General features: G+C 42.8%; 1 protein-coding gene across 8 annotated transcripts in view; it reads right to left on the minus strand.

Moving 5' to 3' along the window:
- Positions 1-25,369, minus strand: part of foxp1b (forkhead box P1b) — a 363,905-nt gene that overhangs the window by 253,022 nt on the left and 85,514 nt on the right. The window lies entirely within an intron of this gene.

Consider the following 25,369-nt stretch of genomic DNA (forward strand, 5'->3'; position numbering starts at 1 on the left):
AGAATCTTGGGTTACAATACATAACCAACATTCTATTTCGTATAGGCTTAGCCCTTTATGGCTATCGCTAGTGGGTTAAAGGCTAAGCAGGATGTAGTCTATGCCTCACTGGGTCCATCCAGACCACTACCATGAAGCATCTGCTCACATAAAACAGACAGTCTCAGCCTAGAGTGCGTAATTACGCACTCCCAGCCTCCCATACAGCAGAAGACCAGAGAGGAGAATAACATCTGGTCAGAAAGGCTGAGATAAACAGACCTGCTGCTGTGAACAGGAACAACAAACATTACGAACTGTAACAGTGTAACAACGAACGGAACATGTAACTTATTATACAGCACTTTGGACAACCATGTTGTTCTCAAATGCTTTGTAAATAAACGTGACAAAAGTAATTATTCTGTCTGAATTCTGAGGACAGAATGGGTCATAGAGAACGTGGAAACATCACACCGGTTAAACCAAATAGATGAGCACGGAGATGACTAGGAAGCTTCCATGCAAATGTCCTCCACAGACATTCCTCCACACAGAACTCTGATGCCCACTTTCTGCATTTTGTTACAAACAAACTGTTGTTTGATTTAGATTAGTCAATTTGAGTTAATTGAGTACTTGCCTTTCTGGGTGTGTCTCAGCAAGGTGGAGCAGAGAGGGAGACAAATGCTCCTGGAACATACCAGCTTCCATTAAGAGGGGTAATACTCTGAGGATTTATTTTGTTACCTTTACTTTTTGATTGACCTTAGAATAGTTTAGTTTTAATAATTTGCATGCATGTAAATATTTGTTGGATCATTTATTGTTGTTAGGTTTGTGTAAATAGTGTTTGCTGTTTGTCCTTTTTTGATCACCCCTTCACCTGGTGTAAGTGGAACTTGCCTCAGGTATAAATGTAAGCTGCTTTGTTTCACTAAAAGAAAAGAGGGTGTTGGTGTAACTTGGAGCTCCTGAATAAAAACACCTCAAAGACATATTGTCGCCTCACTTCCTCCTTACTAACGCAGAGCCTCCGCCGGTCAAAGTGACAAATGGTGTCAGAAGTGTGGTTTTTGGAGGAACAATGAGACGATGACAAGAGGTGGTAAAAGAAGTAATGAAACTGAGAATCCAGAGAGCACTGCTGCTATGAGTGGAGCTGATGCGGCTACTGGTGCTAGCACTGATGACAAACTGGATCAGCTGGCAAGCCTTGTCAAGTCACTGATGCAGTCTCAAACTGTCCGAGACCAGCAGATTGAGAAGGAAACAGCACGCCTAGAAGTAAGATGGAAAAATTTACAACAGTTTCGACAGCTACAGACTCATGTGGAGGAATTGAAGGAGGAACGACAGCATGAGGGTGACTATTTGGAGGAGGTCCCTCACACTCATGATGATGACGGAGACAGCCATGAGGATGGACAAAGTCAGATGTCCTACCAGCTACCAGCCACACAGAGGGAGCCGAAGCTGCTTCCACTGGCTTTTGATGATGATGTGGAGCACTTCTTAACAACTTTTGAAAGGATAGCTAAGGTCTGTAATTGGCCTAAAGAAGAGTGGGCGGTCCGACTAGTGCCACTTCTTACTGGGAAAGCACGTAGTGCTTATGTGCTGATGGACATTGCCGACTCTCACATGTATGACAAGGTGAAAGATGCCATTCTGACCAAATATGAGATAACTGCTGACACCTATAGAAGAAGGTTTAGATCCCTGGACATTCATCAGGGTGAGACACCAAAAGAACTTTATGTTCGACTCAAAGACATGTTCTATAAGTGGTTCAAACCAGAGTCTTCTACAGTGAAGGACATTTCAGAACTGATGATCATGGAGCAGTTCCTGAGGATGGTGAATTCGGAACTGGAGGTGTGGATCCGGGAACGAGCCCCAAAGTCTGCAGAGGAGGCCGCAAGTTTGGCAGAAGTTTTCTTGTCAGCAAGGACGGGGACCAGAACCCACTTTGGCCGTGAAAACTTCCCTATGGGAAGAAGTGAGTCTGATGGGGGTGAAAGGGGGGGTGCTATAGGTCAGACTAGGAGTTATTCAGCTACCAAGTCATTTTCTGTGGCTAAACCCAACCTTGCTAAGAACTTTTCTTCCTTGAGACCGGATGTTAGGTATTTTCAGTGTAACAAAATGGGTCATACACAGTACACATGTCCTGCCACTACACGGAGTAAACCCTCCCTTCTTTGTTCGGTTCCCAGACCACTCTCCCCATTCCCCGCCCCTGAACCTGCTCACACAGTCCCTGTGTTAGTTAATGGTCAATGTGAAACAGCTTTGTTAGACACAGGAAGTTTAAAGTCTGTGGTTCTGTCTAGCTTAGTGCCAAGAGAGCTATGGAGTGATGCTAAGACAAAAATAACTTGTATTCACGGTGATGAAATGGAGTATCCTGTAGCGGAGATTTATTTAACTATAGGAGGTCAGACATTTCTATTACCTGTAGCATTAGCTTCACGGCTTCCTTATGCTGTAATTTTGGGCTTGGATGTCCCCACTTTGACTGATTTAGTGTCAAACACAGCAGCTGGAAAGTTGACTCAAACTGATAGCCATGAGGAAACACAGTTCAAAACCCAGAACACTACACTCGTACAGAAAAACGTCTCCATGGAGACAGGAGACAAGCTCAAAAACTTTCCTCTCAAATCTGTAGCTTGGTCACTACTAGAGCCCAGGCAGTACGGAACTCACTTAAAGAATTACCATTCTATGATGTAGAACTGGAGGTGGGCAGTGTAAAACCATCCAAATTCAGAGCTCAAAGAAGGAAGGAGAAGTTTTTAGGTTCAGCCAAAATGGAGGTGGAAGAACAGATGAAACCTTGCCCTTTGTTTGACTTTGATATTCCTGCAGACATTTCTGCCCATCAGAGATCAGACCCAACATTAAAACCATGGTTTGATAAGGTTACAGAAGTTGAGGGAAAGAAGCAGGGTAAAATTAATGCATTGGAAGATGCAACTTATGTTGTGAAGAATGGTGTCCTTTATCAGGTTAAAGGTAGATCAGAAGCCATTGCTTTACCACAGCAGCTAAGGGGAAACGTGATGGAACTCGCTCATTCAGTTCCTTGGGCCGGGCACCTGGGATTTCAGAAATCCCTTCATAGAATAGCAAGTCGGTTTGTGTGGCCAGGCATGTACACACAGGTTCAACAATTCTGCTCTTCCTGTCACACATGTCAGTTGACTACAAACAGAGGTGTTTCTAAAGCTCATCTACAGCCATTACCTATCATAGAAACACCATTTGAAAGGATAGGAATGGATGTGGTAGGTCCCCTGGAGAAAAGCTCCTCTGGTAACCGTTACATTCTGGTTATCTGTGATTACGCTACAAGATACCTTGAAGCTTTTCCTTTGAGATCAGTGAAAGCTAAACAAGTAGCTAACTGTTTGCTTCATCTGTTTTCACGGGTAGGCATTCCTAAAGAGATCCTTACAGACTGCGGGACTAATTTTCTGTCAAACCTCTTGAAGCAGGTCTATCAGTTGTTAGGTATAAAGGGTATAAACACCACCCCTTACCACCCCCAGTCAGATGGATAGGTTGAACGATTTAACCAAACACTGAAGAACATGCTGTGCAAGTTTGTTTCAGAGACTGGCAGGGAGTGGGACAAATGGCTGCCCTATATGCTTTTTGCATATCGAGAAGTTCCACAAGCATCAACTGGATTCTCTCCATTCGAGCTGCTGTATGGACGACAAGTGAGGGGGCCGTTGGATCTTCTTAAAGAACAATGGGAAAGTCCAAGTCCATTGGGGGAGCATGCGGTGTCCTATGTGATAAAAATGAGAGAGAGACTTGAACAAATGGCTGTATTGGCACATCAACACATGAAAACTGCTCTCAAGTGAAACAAAAAACCTGGTACGATAAAAATGCCAGGGAGAGGAGTTTTCATCCTGGACAGAAAGTGTTGTTGTTGCTCCCCACCAGTGACAATAAGCTTCTCACTAAATGGCAGGGCCCTTATGAGGTCACATGGCGTGTTGGAAAGCTCAATTATGAACTGTATATGCCAGAAAGGAAGAAGAAACATCAGACTTTCCATATTAATCTGTTGAAACAATACCACGACTCACCACAGCAGTTTGCAATGTCGTCTGCTTCTCAGTCATCTCAACAGGATCCAGTGCGGAATGAGGAACATGCAGGAACTGTTTTGCCGCAACTCTTTGTGCGTGTGGTGGACGAAGAGGAGGAAAATGAGCTATTTTTTCCAGCCTGTAGCTCTGTACCTGTTTCAATTTCTCTCTCTCATCTTCAGCCATCCCAACAGCAGGACATAAAAACCCTTTTGGATCCTGAGCTGTTTCAGGAAAAACCTGGGTTCACAAGCCTGATAAAACACAGGGGCACCTCAGAGACAATGCTGCACCCCGCAGGAAGTTCTACAGGGTTCCAGAACGTCTCGTCCCACAACTCAAGACTGAGATACAGTTCATGTTGGAGCTGGGGATCATTGAGCCCTCTGTAAGTGAATGGTGCAGTCCAGTAGTGCTAGTACCAAAAAAGGATGGCACTTTAAGATTTTGTATTGATTTTAGATACCTCAATAGTGTCTCTAAATTCCACCCTTATCCAATGCCTCGCATTGATGAACTGTTGGAGAGAGTTGGGAGATGCAATTTTATCACCACACTTGACCTCAGCAAGGGCTACTGGCAGCTAGCCCTGGCATCAGAGGCGAAAGAACTGACTGCTTTTAAAACACCGTTTGGGGTTTTTCAGCTCAGGGTGATGCCCTTTGGCCTGCAGGGGGCACCAGCGACGTTTCTGCGCCTCATGGACCTGGTGCTGAGGGAGGCATCTGACTTTGCTGCAGTATACCTGGATGATGTGGTGATTTTCAGCCAGACGTGGGAGGAGCATGTTCATCATCTGCAGCATGTTTTACAGCTCATTAGATCTGCTGGCCTCACCATTAACCCTAATAAATGTAAGCTGGCTCAGAGGCAGGTAGAGTACCTGGGCTATGTGGTGGGACATGGCCAAGTTAGACCTCAAGTGGGAAAAGTAGAAGCGATTCATGCATACCCAGTTCCTACAACAAAAATGAAGGTCCGTGCCTTTGTTGGGTTAGTGGGGTGGTATAGTAAATTCATTCCCCATTTTGCAGACAGGGCTGCTGTTCCTACAGATTTAACAAAAGTCTCTGCACCAAATAAAGTACAGAGGACTGAGGAGTGTGACAAAGCTTTCAAGGACTTGAAGTCTGCAATCTCCAGTGACTCTGTTCTCTACAGTCCAGACTTTGATGACCCGTTTATACTGCAAACTGACGCCTCTGGAGTAGGCCTTGGTGCCGTGTTGCTGCAGGACATTGATGGTGAGAGACATCCTATTGTTTTTCTCAGTAGGAAGGTTCAAGACAGAGAGACCAGGTATTCCACAGTTAAAAAAGAATGCCTCGCAGTTAAGTGGGCTGTGGAATCACTGCGGTACCATCTGTTGGGCCGCCATTTTACGCTGGAGATGGATCATAGAGCGCTGAAATGGTTACACCGAATGGAAGACTCTAATATGCGCATTGCACGATGGTATCTGTCGCTGCAACCTTTTGATTTTACAGTGCAGTATCGGTCAGGAAAGTCTAACCTTGTGGCTAACTCTCTGTCTAGGATGTTTGAGGACTGAGTACTGATGTCCTGGGTGACGGGGGAGGAAATGTGATGGAGACCAGGGGTTCCATCCCATGTTGATTATTGATATTAGGTTATTTATTTTCAGTTCAAATGTATTTTGTATCAGTTCTTTATTTCAGTTACTTTGACATTTGGTGAACATTCTTTTTGGGTAGGGAGACTGGCCATCTTTCCTGTTCAGAGAATGTGGGGGGGGGGGGATGTCAGTTTGTTTTGATTTAGATTAGTCAATTTGAGTTAATTGAGTACTTGCCTTTCTGGGTGTGTCTCAGCAAGGTGGAGCAGAGAGGGAGACAAATGCTCCTGGAACATACCAGCTTCCATTAAGAGGGGTAATACTCTGAGGATTTATTTTGTTACCTTTACTTTTTGATTGACCTTAGAATAGTTTAGTTTTAATAATTTGCATGCATGTAAATATTTGTTGGATCATTTATTGTTGTTAGGTTTGTGTAAATAGTGTTTATTGTTTGTCCTTTTTTGATCACCCCTTCATCTGGTGTAAGTGGAACTTGCCTCAGGTATAAATGTAAGCTGCTTTGTTTCACTAAAAGAAAAGAGGATGGTGGTGTAACTTGGAGCTCCCGAATAAAAACACCTCAAAGACATATTGTCGCCTCACTTCCTCCTTACTAACGCAGAGCCTCCGCCGGTCAAAGTGACACACACCGTGTTCTTGCGCTCGGGTGCCAAGATTACCCACAGCTGTTCCTCCTGAACTCGGTCCAGGAGCCATGGAATCAATGGAACTGGGGGAAACGCATAAAAGACCTCTCCTGGACATGATGTCCACTCCTCTGTTCAAGAGGCTGGAGCCGCCCTGGCTCCAGATGAATTTAACAGGATGGGGCATCGACTTATTTTGGGGGGCAAAATGAATCGACGTAGCTGAACATAAGCAACATCATCAATAGAATACAGCCTACTTGTTAACTAGCTTAAGGTGATGTATTGTTATTAGCTAGTCATCTTTTAGCTAACATCACCTGCATTCAACAGCATTACTCAACTCAGTCAATTAGTTGGGGGAAGCGCTGTTCCAATTATGCTGGTTTGCTGCCATAAGTCTAGCAGCTCCTGAGCAGCTCTGCACAACAGTATCAGGTCTCCGTTGCTGCCGTGTAAACCCAGCGCGAGCGTCTTAGTGCTCATGTTGTGTTTGAAGGCAGCTCGGAAAAACAGGTCACGGCATGTTAACAGCAGATTAAACCGTTATAACTGCTGATAAAAGTGACAGAGGACACAGATATGGGAAGTTTGGAAGCCCCTACTGCATCAAACTGATATAGGAATCAGAGAGTTGACCACTCTAAGATAAAAACAACAAACAGCTTCCAGTCCAGGAGGGGGGGCACGGCGGACTCTGTGGGCGGGCAATGTCCCTCAATGGCGCTTGGCCTGCGGTGGGGATGTACACCACTCTGATCGAGAGCAGGTTTACATGCGCCCAGCACAGCAGCTGTCTGGCGATGTTTAACAGCTGAGCGGAGTGCACACCTCCCTGGCGATTTATGTAGGCTGCCACCACTCTGTTGACCATGTGGATCAGAACATGTTGACCCTTCAGCAGAGGAGCAAAGTGATGGGTAACCTTCAGCACCGTGAGGAGCTCCAGCATGTTTAGGTGAAGAGACATGTGGTCTGGCCACTGTGCTCCAACCACCTGAGACAGACACGTTCCTCCCCATCCTGACAGGGATGCGTCTGTGAACACTGATAGGTGTGACGTAGGTCTGCTGAGGGGAACTCCCTCTGCCAGAATGCTGGGGCTCCCCCATTGAGTCAAATCGGCTCCCACTGAAGGAAGAACAGAGATCATGCGCCTCTTCTTGCGCACAGGATCTATGCGCAGGCGAGCAAACCATTTCTGAAGGCGTCTCATGTGTAAAAAACCCAGCGGAATCACCACGTGAGCCGCTGACATCATCCCTAGCAGCCGCGTGACTGACAGAGCTGCCTCTACGCTGCGAGGCCTGACACAGCGGAGCTGTGCTGACAGAACCTTGATTCTCGGCTGTGCTAATGGGGCTCTCATCATAACTGAGTTCAGCTCCACTCCCAGATAAACGATCATCTGGGACGAAATAGTCTAACTCTTTTCCCAGTTGATGGAAAATCCCAGGCTCAGCAGATGTGTTGCCAGCTTCTGAGTCTGAATGGCGGCTTCCTCTCTGGACCGAGCCAGTAAAAGCAGGTCATCCAGATAGAAGAGGACTCTCATCCCTGCCATGTGCAGTGGCTGCAGCGCTGTTTCCACACATTTTGAAAACGTGCGCGGGCGAGAGAATAACCGAATGGCAGATGGTTGTACTGATACTGGGTCCCCTGGAAGGAGAAACGCAGATACTTCTGGTGTTTCAGGATGATAGAGACGTGGAAGTATGCGTCTTTTAGATCTATGGAGGTGAACCCGATGTCCTGGTGAACGTTTTCTAGCACCAGGCTGATTATCAGCATGTGGAATGGCCTCTCCACGATCGAGCTGTTCAACAGGAACAGATCAAGGATTTCCAACAGGAGGTCTCACTCCTCCTGTTTTTGGGGACAGATGACAGTCGCCACTCACAAAGTGAGATGAGTGCGGAGCTGCAGCCGGAAATACAGTAGGCTTTGACTGTTCACAAAACACGCTCTCAGATTCAGACTGCTCAGAAGAGACAGACTTATCCACTGAGACAAAAAATTCTGTGTAGAAACCGCGGAGCTGCGGTGCCTCCTAAACAGCTGTCTAGAGGCCGCCGGCTCGTTGTGTGTGGGGAATGTGTGTGAGGAAGCTGCTGTGAGATCAGCTGATCTAACAGAGCTGGAACCTACTGGGATTTTGCTCTCAGCGATATGTTTGTGTTTTATTTCAAAACATGTCACATTATCACACACATTCCTCCCAGCTAGCCATTTCCTAGCTTGCCTTTTCCGTTGTCCCTGCGGCTGGCCGGTCTGGACGGTTCGGGCTGACATCTTCTGGGAAGACGCTGGGTCGCTGACTGTCACACTGGGAAAAACCGCACAGAGGTAGAGGATGGTGGCGGAGCGGAACAGGAAAAGGTTCCAGCAACTGTGGAGGGCACTGGAGGGCCCGGTCAGAGAACCTGAGAGCCCAGCGCCCCGTCTAGCCCCAGCCTAAATAAGGCTAGCTCTGGCTCCTCTCTTCCAGCTGGAGAAGAGCAGAGGAGCGGCAAGAGGGCTGAGGCGTCAAGGTGAGGTCGGCGTGCTGGGGACCCAGGCATTCCTCAAAGATTCCGTGCCCATCAAAGGGCATTGTGTACCCCGTCTGACTAGACGGGCAAAACGGACGTTCGCTCTTAAAACAGTGCTATCTTACACTGAAGAAAAAGAGGGAGCTGTCTGTCCAGTCTGACCGCTTTTTATAAAGACCGGGTTGAGGCCCACCCAGTAGGTGGGCGTGGACTAACCTTTTTTCAGTGTTGCGCTGCACGCGAGGGATAAACCCACTAGCGATAGCCTTAAAGGGCGAAGCCTATACGAAATAGAACTTGTTGCATCATTCCCTAGAAGACTCGTGGCTGTATCAGCTCAAAAGCTTCTTCTACTCAATACTGGGCAATATCTCATGGTCATACTTAACTTTTTTTTAAATACATTTGGAAAAATGTCTACATTTCTGTCAAGATGTATGCAGCCCTCTAGAGAAATGGGGAACTTTTTTTTTGCATTCTCTCGCAAAGCTTTTGGGAACTTTTGTGAAGCAATATCCCTCACAATAAGTTTTGTGTTCCCTCGCAATATGCTTACTGCAATATTATTAATATATTATTCTATTTTGTATACAGTCATAAATGTCAATTTAAATTTTCAAATATATACACATTTAAACAGCCTCATTGAAAACGTGCTTATTATCAACTCTTTTTGGTGCAAAAATCTGACTGAAAATCAATTTATTCACCGCATGTTTATGTCTGTGTAAGGCTGAGATGGAACTGCACATAAAAACAGGCCTTTAAACCATTGAGACTATCAACACAAAAGAGACACAATCAATACTGTCAGATGACTATTTGAGTTATTATCGTGTGGTAATGCTACCACACGATAATAACTAAGATATAGTCCAAATAGTTTGGATGTATTTTTTAATTTCTTTCCTACTAATGGAAAGTTTCTGTTTATATCAGATTTGTGGTGCATTTCTATCCTAAAGTAAAATATATAAAGCTTAAGATATTTCACGAGATTTTAACATACAAGGAAAAACCTTATGAAAACCTTATATAATAGCAGAAAGTATGATGGCCACTGTAAGAAAGGCTTACAGTATTCAATTATGCCGCCTGAACTAATCAGTACATTATTGCAAGAGAACGCAAAACCTATTGCGAGGTAGCGCAAAAGAAAGAAAAATTCCCCATGTCCTCTGGAGGGCTCTGTAAAGATGGAGATGCTGAGTATACTTTCATGAGAAATAATATGAACTTTTTTATTTTCGCAAATGGCTGCAATGAAACAAAGAGTGAAACATATAAAGGTGTTTGAATACTTTCCGCACCCACTGTAGTCTGAATCCTCCAACATTGCTTGGAGGAGCTTGTGATAATATAGTTCAAATGACAAATCCCTGGAGGACTGCAAAAGAGGATTTTAACTTTTTTTTTCTATTTCTTGCCGGAGATTTAATTAGCCTAGGTGAAATAATTGCCATTAACATGCCCTGTCAAATGGGGTTGAGACATTTTTCAAGCGAAGAAAAAAAAAAAACCATTTTTGGACAATGAAGAGACAAAGAATTTTGAAACAAACTGGCAGGCCATCAGCCGTCTAGAGCGCTGACACCGAGGTTGAGTTAATTAGACTATTGTCATTTTAATCATGACAGCTCGATGTCCATCATTTCCTGGACTTTTTTCTTGGTGTGTATACTGTAAATGTATGTGTACATGTACATGTGTGAGCCTGAGGTATCATCCAGCCATGTGTTACAGAGAATTGGTCTAGTTCTCTGACATGCTTACAACAGTAATGAGCTGGAGACACATGGAGGAAACATAGGAGCCTGGAGGAAACGGCTCCAGGGGAAACGGCTTCACTCATGTCTCTGTTCATTTGAAAATAATCAAATATTTGAAATTATTTGCTTCTCCCTGACTATCAGATTTTGAATAGGGTCTCTTTCATCTCTTTGTCAATATATTCTTTACTGGCATTAGCACTGAGAACATTATTATGCGTCCATATTTCCAAGGGACTCAGCATTATGTCTGAATAATGGCTTATTTTTTTTAACTCTGCTATCCAACAGGGGACATTCCATTGACTTCCCTTCATTTCTACAGCCTAAACCTTACCCTAACCCTTTTCCTAACCCTAACCATCACATACCTAACCCTAACCAAAAGTCAATTCACTCCTTAGTCCTAACTGTGACCCCTGACCTTAAAACAGGGTCATTTCCAAGAGGGGACCTACAAAATGTCCCCTCTTCAACGGTGAGTCCCCTGTTGATGAGTGTAAAATGACACACATGTCCCCTGTTGGATAGCTACACATGAACTTGTACACACACGCGCACACACACAGAAGACAATTACTACAAAAATAAACACTGGATTAAACTTCATAAAATCTTTAACTTAGAAGTGCACAGAGAAATCAGCCAGTGAATGAAATCATTTGACTTTCAGCAACATCATCATATTCAGTAACAGCCAGTTAGAAAACAGGAAATCTCTCCTGTGTGGAAGTTATTAATGCATCAAGAATTTTTAAAGACACCTTTTATTTTTTATTCTTAGTGAAGTGTTTAAAAATGAAGATGTAAGTAGAACTGAGATTGAGAAGCATCTACAAAGGCATTTATAATATCTCGATGCAGTTTCTGTTTGTGGTATTTTGTGTTTCATGTTTAGCTTTTTTTTTTGTTTATATTTGACTGAATTCTTTCCTAATATAAAAAAAATGCATATAAATGCCCTTGTACAAGTCGCTATGATAGCTGTTTGAATAAGGTTTCCAGCAAAAAGGGTGAGAATGTGTTTAGCATTTAGTGAGTTATGATTAATGAAACACGCTGATACTCCATTGTGCCTGCCAAACATAACGCTGAGTGGAGCGGTTGACAAGATGGCGGCCCAACGTCACGTCAGCGACAATAGGCAAGAGCACTTCATGAGGCATCTATTCTTTATCATGTCAACATAGTGATGCCACCAACCAAGCTTGGCTGGCAGTGAGAGGTTGAGTGGCTAAAGACCTTCCTCGGCCTGCATCCCCCAGAATGCTGCGCAGTTCTGGAGTGGAGTTCAATTAAATTATATTGAACGTATTTTTGGTTAACATTGATCATGTGTCTACCACAATATATATTGTTACTGATTTACTGCCCAGCCCTACTCCTACTTCCTATATAAATAACAGATGAACAAGTTAAATCTTTTTAATCCTCTTTTAGCATCTTAAAGAAAAATAAATATTAGCCATAATTGGTGGGGGGTTTTTCAAGTAAAGCTTCACAAAAACTAGAAAATTGAAAATTCTGATTTCTGCATCTCGATTTTAAAGATTTCTAATCAAAACGGTATTGTATTAAAGTATTGATTCTGTCTCACATGATGAAACTCATAACAGTTTAAACAAATGAAAAGAAAGAGTATCAAAGGCCATGCCAGTATTATTTTTGACAGTAGCCGCAAGCAGTAAAAGCAACATTTGGGAGGAGTGGCTGCCAGTGGAGCTCTGCCAATCACCAGAGGTGATAAAGGGACCGACTCAATATTAATACAAAAACATCTTTTGTCTTTTGCCTGCTTTTCCCCATGAGCCCTCTAGAGGACACGGGGATCAGGTCATCTGTGGACAAGGTGACAAAGGGAACCTGGAAACAAATGATGGCGAAACTCTTCTCCCCTTCATTCCCTGTTCGACACAACCGTCAGCCTGAGGGCAAGACTGGCCGGTAGATGTTAGCAGAACAAAGTAGGCTTCTGCAATATTTCATATTCAGTCACCTAAAAAGAAGGCGCGTTAAAAGAGGTCGCAGCAGCCCTGCTGTATTTGACTGGACGCCAAAGCTGCTGTGTCCATTTGTGATTAAATTAATAATACTGTAAGATCATCATTTTAAACATTAGCCATGAATATTTCACAGTGATTTAATATTAATCTGATCAGAAATTATCTTCCTTCAATAATTCAATGTGCGCATTCATAATTAAACAAAAAAAGAATGTTATGCACAGCTGAAGGGGGAAGAGGTTGAGTAATACTTGAGACATTCAATCAGTTTGTGAGAAAATAAAATTGGAAACATCCCGTTAAGATCCTGATGTGACTAAAAAAAACAATAGATGAGCAACTAAAGAGAGCTAAAATGGACTGAACATTTAAATAACACGTGTTGTAAAAACGAAACCCTGCCCAGTTCCTCTACAAGAGATTTGTGGGGATTAGATGCTGAACTAAGGGCCTGATCTTTATTTGATCGGGAAGGTGGTCCCTGACTTCCTCATCAACCCCTTGTAGTAGGCCCCACTCTCTCACAGCCCACTTTCACTGCTGCACATCTCAGGCTTATTTGAAATCTACAACCAGGCTGCGTATTGTGATTCATATGAGGTTGAGACATAATGATCAAGCAAACACTACAACATTTTCATTGAATTAAAGTGTACAGTGGCATGTTGCTTTTAAGACCTAGAGCATTAATGAGGACCTTTATTTGGATACAGCCCTCCCTCTACGGGGGGACAATTTGATGGTTTAGTCCTTTCATTTATCCCGTTCTTTATCATCAAACAGTACACATGAGGCAGTCAATGACACATATTTTTAAGGTATTTTAAGGAAGATGCTGAGATCAAACTGTTAAGCATGAAACATCCCTCTCTTATTTAAATGATTCACAAGATGTTACTGGACAGAAAGAGGAACTCTAAATTAGGGCTGTTGTAAAGGAATATTTTAGTAATCGAGTGATCTATCGATTATTCTTACGATTAACGGAGTAATCGGATAAAAAAAAGATTAAGCAAAACATTGGTAAATCTAACATAGCAGTATTACTATCACATATCAACATCAGTTAAATTTTTCACACAGTTGAGCTTCCCTAACAATAACTTTTCTGTAGTTTAGAAAATTAACTCGTAAAAATAATAATAGCTCACTTTCTAAGTTATAACGAAGCTGAAGTTGTTTTCCAATTCTGGCTTCCGATTCAGGAAATGGCTAAACCTAATTTTTCCACTACCTTCCTCATCTTTAGTCGACTCTAGTTTGAAAACTACAACACCTAGACTCTTCAAACCTGGACTGAATTATTCTGCTCTAGTAGCAGAATATTTATAACTATGTTTAGGATTTGTGAAACTTTTTTCAGATTTGTGAAACTTCAATAAATGTTGATTTCAGACCTTTTTTGGTTCTTGGTCACATGAGAGCTACTCCAGCTCCAAAACTACAACACTATCATTCTTCTGTAATAGCAGAATATTTTAATCTGTGTTTGGGATTTGTGAAACCTTTGTGATTTGTGAAACTTCACTAAAGATCCTATTACTATTCACACTTGTTCCATGCAGTGTTTTTCAAATTCAAATTCAATTGTAATTCAGAACCACTTTATTAATCCCAATGGGAAATTAAATGTTGGTGTAACTCATTAATTCTTCAAAGAGTTATTGTAGATGGTGATGGCTGTTTAAAAGTTAAGATCTTCTGCAGCGGTCTGTTAAGTGAAGTTTCAGAAATCAGAAGAAGGTTTCACAAATCCCAAATATGGTTTTAAATATTCTGCTATTAATTGAAAATAATCTGGTCCAGGTTTGAAATGTCTAGGTGTTGTAGATTTGGAAATAGAGCAGTTCTAGTGTGACCGAGATCAATAAAAAGGACAAAAATAGTCCTTTATTGAATTTCACAAATCAGAAAAATGTTTCACAGAAGTGTGCCGATCGATCGGCCACCAATCATAATCGGAAAATTTCTGTGAAAAAGTGTATGATCGGTGATCGCCGATCACGGTCTCTTGTTGCCGATCACACAAACCGATCACCTGCTTCTCATTTCGCAGTCTGCCTGTGCAGCTGGTCTCCTCTTTCCTTCACGCTGCGCAAACGCGCAGCTACAAATCCTAAGTGATGTCGTGTGGAACTACAGGTCCTTCTAAAAAAATTAGCATATTGTAATAAAGTTAATTATTTTCCATAATGTAATGATAAAAATTAAACTGTCATATATTTTAGATTCATTGCACACCAACTGAAATATTTTAGGTTTTTTATTGTTTTAACACTGATGATTTTGGCATACAGCTCATGAAAACCCAAAATCCCTGTCTCAAAAAATTAGCATATTTCATCCAACCAATAAAAGAAATGTGTTTTAATGCCAAAAAAGTTAACCTTCAAATAATTATGTTCAGTTATGCACTCAATACTTGGTCAGGAATCCTTTTGCAGCCTTCAAGGCGGCGTGGCATGGAGGCCATCAGCCTGTGGCCCTGCTTAGGTGTTATGGAGGCCCAGGATGTTTCGATAGCCTTGAGCTCATCCAGAGTTTTGGGTCTTGCATCTCTCAACTTTCTCTTCACAACATCCCACAGATTCTCTATGGGGTTCAGGTCAGGAGAATTGGCAGGCTAATTGAGCACAGCAATACCATGGTCAGTAAACCATTTACCAGTGGTTTTGAGCAGGTGCCAGGTTGTGCTGAAAAATGAAATCTTCATCTCCATAAAGCTTTTCAGCAGATGGAAGCATGAAGTGCTCCAAAATCTCCTGATAGCTGCTGCATTGACCTGCCCTTGATAAAACACAGTGGACCAACACCAGCAGCTGACATGGCTCCCCAGACCATCACTGACTGTGGGTACTTGACACTGGACTTCTGGCCTTTTGGCATTTCCTTCTCCCCAGTCTTCCTCCAGACTCTGGCACCTTGATTTCCGAATGACATGCAAAATTTGCTTTCATCCAAAAAAAGTACTTTGGACCACTCAGCAACAGTCCAGTGCTGCTTCTCTGTAGCCCAGGTCAGGCGCTTCTGACGCTGTTTCTGGTTCAAAAGTGGCTTGACCTGGGGAATGCAGCACCTGTAGCCCATTTCCTGCACACGCCTGTGCACGGTGGCTCTGGATGTTTCTACTCCAGACTCAGTCCACTGCTTCCGCAGGTCCCCCAAGGTCTGGAATCGGTCCTTCTGCACAATCTTCCTCAGGGTCCGGTCACCTCTTCTCGCTGTGCAGTGTGTTCTGCCACACTTTTTCCTTCCCACAGACTTCCCACTGGTGCCTTGATACAGCACTCTGCAAACAGCCTATTGGTTCAGAAATGTCTTTCTGTGTCTTACCCTCTTGCTTGAGGGCGTCAATGATGGCCTTCTGGACAGCAGTCAGGTCAGCAGTCTGACCCATAATTGCGGTTTTGAGTAATGAACCAGGCTGGGAGTTTTAAAAGCCTCAGGAATCTTTTGCAGGTGTTTAGGAGTTACTTTGTTGATTCAGATGATGAGGTTAACTGCTTGTTCAGAGAACTTTTCACAATATGCTAATTTTTTTAAGGTTTGAAGAGTCTATGTGTTGTGGATTTGGAGCTGGAGCAGTTCTAGTATGATCCAGATGCAAAAAAGTGGTAAAATTGCCCTTTACTGAAGTTTCACAAAACAGATAAAAGTTTCACAAATCACAAACATGGTTTTAAATATTCTGCTATTTGTTGAGAATAATCCAGTTTATGTTTGAAGAGCCTAGGTGTTGTAGTTTTTAAACTAGAGTCGATAAAAGATGCGGAAGGCAGTGGAAAAATTTGGTGGAATTGTCCTTTAGCCATTTCCCGAATGGAAGCTGGAATCGGAAGCCAACTTCAGTTTCGTGAAAAATTATAGAAAAATCTAAAATTATATTCAATAATAAAGAGGCAGGCTCACAAATACGCTTATAAAAAATGTCTATACTCCAGCTTTTCGTTTATGCATTCATCTTCAATTTAATAGATAAACTCTCACCTTGCCCAGACATTTATAGCTTTTGTATTATGTTAACGACAGTATTTGATACCTTCGTTTGTCACAAACACAGAAATATCTTCCCTTCTACGTGCGCTCCAACACCCATTTGTTGAGATCAGGATGATATGAAATAAATTTTCCGGTTCGTCTCTAAAGCTACACTTATGTTAATTATCTAATGCCCAGCCGCCCGCCGTCTTCGGTTTATCCGCTCACCTGTAGCAATACACCTGCAGCGCTTGTCCCCGCCGTTCGCTCTGAACCGCCACCCGGCAGCAGCTCCGGGAGGAGAAAAGACTACCGTACTCCAGGCATCACGCCAGTGATTTAAAGCAGTGTTTTTCAACCACTGTGCCGCGGCACACCAGTGTACCGTGAGTGATCGTCAGGTGTACCATGGAAATGATCCAATTTCACCTACCATATTTTTCGGATTATAAACCCCGCTACTTTTTTCCTAAGCTTTGAACCGTGCAGCTTGTAGCCCGGTGCGGCTTTTCTGTGGATTTTTCTTCAACCACCAGGGGGCTCTTTAGTCAAAATTGGAAATCAAAGAACGCGCTAATTTTCATTTAGAACAAGCACATGCTAGCAGCAGGCACGACGGAGAAATGTTTTCAGACTCATATGATGCAGCTTCTAAGTTGAGGAGTATCGATCTGGCAGTACAGGAGGGAAATAAAGCCGCTGCACATAAACTCGGCGTGAACAAAACCGGATTTGGAGACGGAGAACTGCATCCTTAATATATCCAGCAGTTATTAGGACACCGCCCTCTGCTGGGTCCTTATGGGAAACCGAGAGCGGCAGAGATACCAGCGGACTGCAGCCCTGTGCGGCTGATATATGTAAGTTTCCGGGGGGTTCAAAAAATTTTAAGGTGCGGTTTATAGTATGGTGCGCTCATAGTCCGGAAAATACGGTAATTGGTCTTAAAAGATTTTTTGAAAACGAATTAATTATCTGCAAATAATGCCATCTTTGAGTGTCTCTGCTATAGTAGTGACTAGCGGCGTAATCATGTAATTTTATTATCACTATATGGCAGTAGGTACAGAGCATTTTAAATTAAAACAAGAGAATTAGAACATTCATGCATCACACACGACAGTGTTGTGTCACTGTTCAGGTGTATTTTTGAAGTGGACATGTTAAGTGCAATTTGAAATAAAACATGTAAAATATGATAAAAATTATTTTTTGTGTTTATTTGATTCCTATTCAAGACACTTTGATAAGAATGACTATACATGTAATATAGGCGGCTACAGAGTATCTTTGTTACATTTTTGGTTGGTGGTGTGCCTCGTGATTTTTTCAATTAAAACAATGTACCTTCGCTCAAAAAAGGTTGGAAAACACTGATTTAAAGGGTGCTTATTGGTCCCTTGAAAAACGACATAGACCCAGACATCATCATCAATCAATAAAATCCTCCCAAGTAGAACTTGAAAACTGGACGTTATGCTGCTAACACTTAGCTTTCGTCAGCAACTCAGGCGGAAGTAAGAGCGCTGTGCAGCACAAGTAATAACCCGGCCAAAACACTGTGCGCTAAATAATAAAATACAATTTAATGAAGCTCCGAGGCAGATAAATTTTCCTCGAGGAACTTTAATAATCGAGGTACTTGAATCACTCAAGGAATCGTTTCAGCCCTGTTCCAAATCAACTACAGAAAACGTCTTTTCGGACATCACAGTCTTTGGGCATGAAAGCAAAATTTAGCTGTTAAGTGTTGCTAACGTTACAACCGTATGGATGCTACAAACAATGAGCCGTAGACCGACCCGGAACAGTGAGGAGAGACTGTGCCTCCCGAACAACGCTGTATTAAAGTGGAAAAAATGTCAATAAAGTTATCAAAATGAACACAATGAAATTCAACAAAAGTGGAATTTCACTCTTGTTGAAGAGAGTGCTCTGTCCAATGGGAGCAATGATTGTAACCTACATTACTTTGTTTACAACTTATAGTTCACAATGTGAAATACAACCTTATAAGGCACTGCACTAGTGGGGAGCAATGAAATGCTAATGTTTGTACTAATGTTAATGAACTGCCTTGCTGCCCAAGGCAGTTCAGTATCCTGAGAATAAAAGACAGCAGAAGAGTTCCGATCAATATGGCCTCAGTTTTGGAGCAGTTTAACTTAAGAAAATTCTGATTCATCCATGTCCTTATCTCTTCCAGGCAAGTAGTGAAGGCAGTGAGTGAAAATGGTGGTGATGACGCTCCAGTTCTAATGTAAAGTTGCAGGGGCCCTAGGACTGACCGTTGTGGGACACCACAGGAGACAGAGACAGCCTGGGACTTGGCCTTGCCAAGGCTAACACATTCCAGCCGATTTCAGAGGAAAGATTTAAACCAGTCCAGAACAGTGTCACAGAGACCGACCTCCACATGAAGACGGTGTAGGAGGATATTATGGTCCAGAGTCAAAGGCTGCAGTAAGATTAAGGAGGACAAGGAGAGAAGTAGAACCAGTAGTAGAATTATGTATTTTCCAAGCACATAAGTACCTTTTTATAGGACAATCAAGTAATTCAGTTTCCTTCAGTTGTTATGAAAATGTTGTATTCATCAAAAACAACTCAACAGAAATTTGACTTTGCATCCAATGCATGAAAATTGGCCTATGTCTCTAAGAATGTCCCACCCTTGCTGGCATACTTCTGCATCCTGTTCACTCAAGCGATTGTCGCCTCACCGCGCAAACTCCATAGAAATTAGTGGAGAAGGAGCAGCGCTGACTCCCGTCACCGTGTTACCATTACCTTAGTTAACTGCCAGGCTCCTGGTCTCTTACCCAGGGGTGAAAGTAGGGGGGTTATGGCAGGGTACTGCGTACCCCTAAAAGATTTAGCAGGGGTACGCAGTACCTGCAAGAGAGGGGAGTGGCTGTCAGCTGTAAAGAATCAATGGGTTCACTGTGCAGCAGTGAGTTCACCCACTAATCAGCCTTGACCGATTAGTTTTTCAAGAACAATCTAAAACACGACTTAATCAGTTAATGAATACCTTTTTTCCCATTTCATATTGCTTCTGAACTCTTCGTGCTTTGCTAGAGCAGCGGTGCAATATGTCGATTGCGGAAGGTTTTGAGTCGATCTCGGCATCAGGTGACAAACTGAACGCAGCCAGGAGGCTGAGAGCAGCACGTCCTCCTCTGGCTCGCTTAAAATGTTCGTAACTTTATTAAAGAACAACAACAAAAAATCAACAAAACATGTTCAAATTAATGACCTAACAGCAATAATAATCTCAGTGATTATGGTTTCAACAAGGTGTTGCGCAATTCTGTGCATTTCGGTTCCATTACCAAAATAATTAGCAGAGAAGGAGTTTAAAATTGACTACCGTATTTTCCACACTATAAGGCGCACCTAAAAACCTTCAATTTCCTCAAAAGCCGACAGTGAGCCTTATATATGGACCAATATTGAGCCACAACAGGTCTAGCAACTACGGTAAGCAGCTGCCGACTTCATTTTTCCCCATAGAAGAAGAAGTGTGCGGTGCATGCTGGGATAGTTGTCAGAACGCTGGTTTGTTAATAAAGTTTGATAATACATTTAAAGCCAGGGGGGTGGAGGGACGGGGGAAGAGAGACAGACTGCAGCGGCAGCGTGTCGGTTGGTCTGTGTTACCCAGAAAGCAGTTGGGCACAATATCGCAACACCAACAATGTGAGTGAAACAACAACTGGGGCAGACTACTATATAAAGTACTCGGAGACCATTTCTTTACAAATGTGGATGTGTAATAATAGAGTACGGAACAAATTGGCAACCCAAACTGAAGCGTCTATTCTATGCGCCTTATAAATGAAAAAAGTGTGGAAAATACGGTAATCAACCACCGCTCGGAGCACTTATTAATGATGGCAAAATAAATATCAAGCCTGCAAACCTAATATTGTAATGGACTAAATGTTATGTTTTTAAAGTAATCTCTGGTCGGCTTGTGGAGCTCAGGAGGTTGCCATGGCAACGTGTGTGCTTAAATCACAGAGAGACGGAGAGTAAAAAGGTGCTAGTGGTTTTGAGTTGATCACCTGTTCGGGTTGTTTTACCTTTTTTTACCTTTGTCATGGCATTTTACAGCCACTGTAGTTTCTGAACGTTCAATAAACGACAAACTTGGACTAATTACCTCGTTCTTTGTGAGTATACGTCATTTACAACAAAGATAAAACACAGTAAATATGTTTCATTAAGTATTTAACAAACAAATGGCTTCTACTAAAAAAAAAAGCACACTTAAGTTTCTTTAACAGGAACAAATGAATCCAATCACTAGTGAACAATCAGTCACTTATCCATTATTATTTTTAACACAATCCTTTGGTATGCTGATGGTAGCGTTGCACTTTGAGATCATGTCATGGCCAAATAAACGGTCGTTAAGATGCAGTACCTTGTAGACCACAAGGAGGCACCTGCGGACCACCAGTGGTCACACATATTCAATCAAACATCAAAAATGGTTTTAATTAAAGCTTTTTCATCTGCTAATATGGTCCGGTCAAAGTCCAAACCCAAAGCCAACTAAAAATCAACATTCAATGAGGTACAGCAATGTAAAACCATAAAACAAAGTACAGGCACTGACCTGATACTGCGATCTGTATCACTCCCAATTTTGAACAAAATTCTAAGGGTAGATCTATTCAGTCTAATCCTATTCTATGTGCTTTATTAATTATTTACATCATGTTTAGAATTCCTAACTGCCATTTGAAAGAAGTCTTGTTTCAATTTACTCTTTCATGTTTGTCCAAAGCAGTCAACGTATTATCTTTATCAGTTTATTATTCATTTTACGTTGGTTGTACTCCTAATTGCACTGACTGAATCAAGTTGTGTTGTGTTGACATGTTTGACGAAGCTTGTGAAACTACTGGTGGATTTAAGGGTGCTGTACTGGTGCAGTGTGCAAAGTGTAATTCACTACATTTAGGTTTGTATTTAAAAATAAAAATAAAAGAACATGTTTAGTCAATTCAGCACTGTATTTTTTGTATCAAATTGGTATTGGTCGATGCTAAACCTCAGGTATCTGTATTGGCATCGGAAGTGAAAAAAGCGGATCGGTGCATCCCTAAACAATCTGTAAGGATAATTTATTACACCCATCACAGAGTGCAACTATCATTTCAATCTGGAGAGACTCGAACAGAGAAAGAGTGGGGATTGGGAAATTTTAATTGACAAATGAAGTCTTTTGTGCTCGGACCCAGGAGGAAGACATGGTGCTGGAAACCACTGTCAGAGAGAATGAGCCGCTGTGTATGAAGATTAGAGATGTCGGGGGCCCGTACACTGGTGGTGGAGAGGATGCTGGAAACTGAATGGATATTAAAGAAGTCACAAGCTGAAGGAAGAGGAGGCGTGGAGGAGGGTTGAAGCTCGGCCCAGCTTCAACCCTGGGCCGAGCTTCAACCCTGGGCTTCAACCCTGAGCTTCAACCCTGGGCTTCAACCCTGAGCTTCAACCCTGGGCCGAGCGTAGATAATCGATGATCATCTACGCTAATCATCGATTAGCGTAGATGATCATCTACGCTAATCGACTGAGGCTCATGATGACTTTGTTGGCTGAGCAGATGAGATGAATATAGTCTTCCAGTCTGAATTTACATCTAGGCTCTATTTCAACCTGGAGAGACTCACAGAAAGAGACAGAGTGGGTATTAGAAGGTCTTAATTGACAAGTCTTTGGCACTCTGACCCAAGAGGAAGATGTGGCACTGGAAACCACAATCAGAGAAAATGAGGTACTGTGTATGAAGATTATTGATGTTGATGACCCAACCCTTGAATAGAGGAATGGGAATAAGATGAATGTCTGCTGATGGACACAGGCAGCAAAACACCTGGAATTTAGAACAAAACAAATAATCGGCAATGGTGGTAGAGTAACAGGGGACATAATGAGCTGTAATGATAAAATTGTGAGTGACTGATAAAGTAACGCAATGAAGAAAAGGCATAATTGACTTGGATGAAGATTGGCCTTAGTTAATGGCTTCAATGACTGCGATGTCGCATAGCGCGGCAAAGCACTTACGTTTTCAGAGCTGATCCCACAGGCAGCAAGCTACAGTGATGGAGATGAATTTGTAAAAAGCGGATGACTCAACAGAAAGAAAGGAAAGAAAGGAGGACAACTTTGGCAAACCATCATCCCTAAAAAAAACAACAACCAAAAGCTGAGGATGGGGCAGCATCTGTGTAAAACTGAATGGAATCAGCTGAGCGAACAATGTCATCATAAAAAAAGAGATACCATTAAAGTCATTGAGGAGCTTAGACCAGAAGGCAAGATCGGAACAGCACCCTTTGTCCAGGGTAACTGGGTCGAGCAGGAAAGGGAAAGAGTTGGCAAGGTCAAGTAAGTGGGAGATGAAAAAGTGGCCCTGGGAAATGTTGCGCATGGCAATGTTGAGGTGGCCTAAAAGGGACAGGAGTTGACATTTGGAAAGAACAAAAGAAGAGATATGAGAATGAAAGATTTTGCGAATGAGGGACAGTTTGTCCCCCGGGTTACTATGGACTTGGAGTCTAGAGTGATGCCGAGAAACTAGGGCCGTTTGACTGGGCCGATGGTTTTCTCCTCGGACCAGGGAACAGTGAAACAATTTCTGGAGAATACCTAAAGAAGGGCCGGGGGAAGTAAAAGGCAATGACAAGGAAGTTGACAAGCAGGTGCAGGACTGAGGCGAGGTTGAGACGTTGAGCAAAATCCAACAGGGTACTTCGGAGAGTTTGTTGAAGAGGCAAGGGCTACTCCTTCACCCGAAGGTGAGCCTGACTGTCAAGTAAAAATGGTTATCCCATTTTACTCCCAGCAGGTGCCACTGAGAAGGGTGCACAGGCATGACCTTAAAGGTATCAGTAAAATCGGCCTTTTTGAGCCAAGCACCTCGACCCTCAAAAATGATGAAGGAAATGGCTTGATTGATGGAAGCATAATCCAAAAAGAATGAGGGTGTGGGAATGAGAGAGTTAATGCTTGGCTACAGGCCAGACTGAGGGGCTGATAAATCGAGGATGAGGCATTTCTTTCCAGAGTGAGTAGCGATGAGTAGCTATACTTGTGAGTAGCGATGCCTGATGGGCTAACATGGAAGAGGAAGAAGGGAAAAGACTTACAAGGACCAATCATATAACGCTGGGGAACTTCCAGCTGAAGTAACCGGGTCACAACCTCTGGCTCACAGAGCAAAGACTGGAGATTGGGGCAGACAAGGGTGAAACAGGGAGAGGAAACCCTGATATGGAAACCCTGAGACAGCCCAGTAAGTAGGAACTTGATAAAGGAATGATCCAGATGGTGCCTGAGGAGAAAAGTTAATTCCAGGATCATAATAGGGGTTTGCCAGGAAATGGAAAATCAGGTGCTAGGTCCAGGATGGCCCTTGGACGGACAGCGTGGACAGATTGACTTGGGATGCGCTTTCTTGCACATCCCAAGATATGGAGACAATTACAAAATGGAAATGAACAGGTGCTTTCATTAAAATTATTACAAATAGCAGTGTTATTAAAGACTTGCACTCTCATACATGGTGATCCATGAGTTTATGGATAGAAGGGGCCAGAAATCAATGTCGGACAGGAAGGGTAGGAAGCAGTGGCATGGAGGGGAAGAGCAAACTTTGAAAGCTGAGAGATGAACAGGAAACAACTAGGGTGTGCATAACAAGAATTTCGGTATCAAGAACAGATCAATCTAAGCAAATACTGGATTGAGATAGGACCAAAGCTGCTGTGGAAGCGACAGCCCTGTGGTAATGATAAAAAACAGCTGTACTCCGGGGCGCCGCCAGGAATCTTGGGCCCCCTGACAAAAAATTTGTTTGTCCCCCCCAAACAGCTGCTGTTACAATTTTTTGAGTCTATTTGACCCATAAAAAGCATCACAATTTTAAAGGCTTGCATAGCCTTACTTTCTTTGGTTAATCTCACACAGTTTATTCACATCTCTGGGTTATAAATTAACACTCTTGCCTTTTTCTTTCTCTCCCTCTCTTTTTTCTCTCCCTCTCTTTTTTTTGAAAACCTAATTTTATAACTTTTCTTAGCAGCATAGTAACTGCCACAATCGTTCGTGTCTTCCACTGACTGCAGCTGAACAGCGTCACGGTGAAATGCTCCAAGCAGGAACGAACCATTTAATGCAGATAGGGGGGAGTACTTGTACTTAAGATGAAGGTCTGCAATTAGAGATAAATCCGGAAACACAGAGCAGATGACGTCCCTATAAATGCTAAAAGCGGCTACGAACTCTGATAGAAAGATCTTTAGCAAAAGATCTATAGACTTTTGGAAGGGAGGTCAAATCAACGTAAAGACCTTGAAGGATTTTAAAATGGAGTCTAGGAGAAATCCCTGCCAATCAGAGTACAGAAGAGGGAGAGGGTTGATTGGGACAGATGGCCAAACGAGCGCTCCTGTGAGGTGGGGAGAAAGAAAGAGACCACGATCCTCCACGACAAAGTCGTCGGAATCCAAATCGGACATGGCAGCAGACAAGGAATGGTCATAGCTCGGTCAAGAAAGCGGGTGAAGACGGGATGCTAGACCTTATTAAGGGTGCGATGCTTTATGATTGGAGGAGATGGCCCCGATAGGTTGTGATTAAGGCGAATGATGGCGTGACTGGCTGAGCAGGTGAAGTGAATAGTCTTCCAGTTTGAATGTACAGTATGCCTAGGTTTCATTTTGCACATTATATCCCACTGTTGTGACCTA

This window comes from Poecilia reticulata, chromosome 5 (genome assembly GCF_904066995.2).
Source record: "Poecilia reticulata chromosome 5, P_reticulata-male-v2, whole genome shotgun sequence".
NCBI lineage: Eukaryota > Metazoa > Chordata > Actinopteri > Cyprinodontiformes > Poeciliidae > Poecilia > Poecilia reticulata.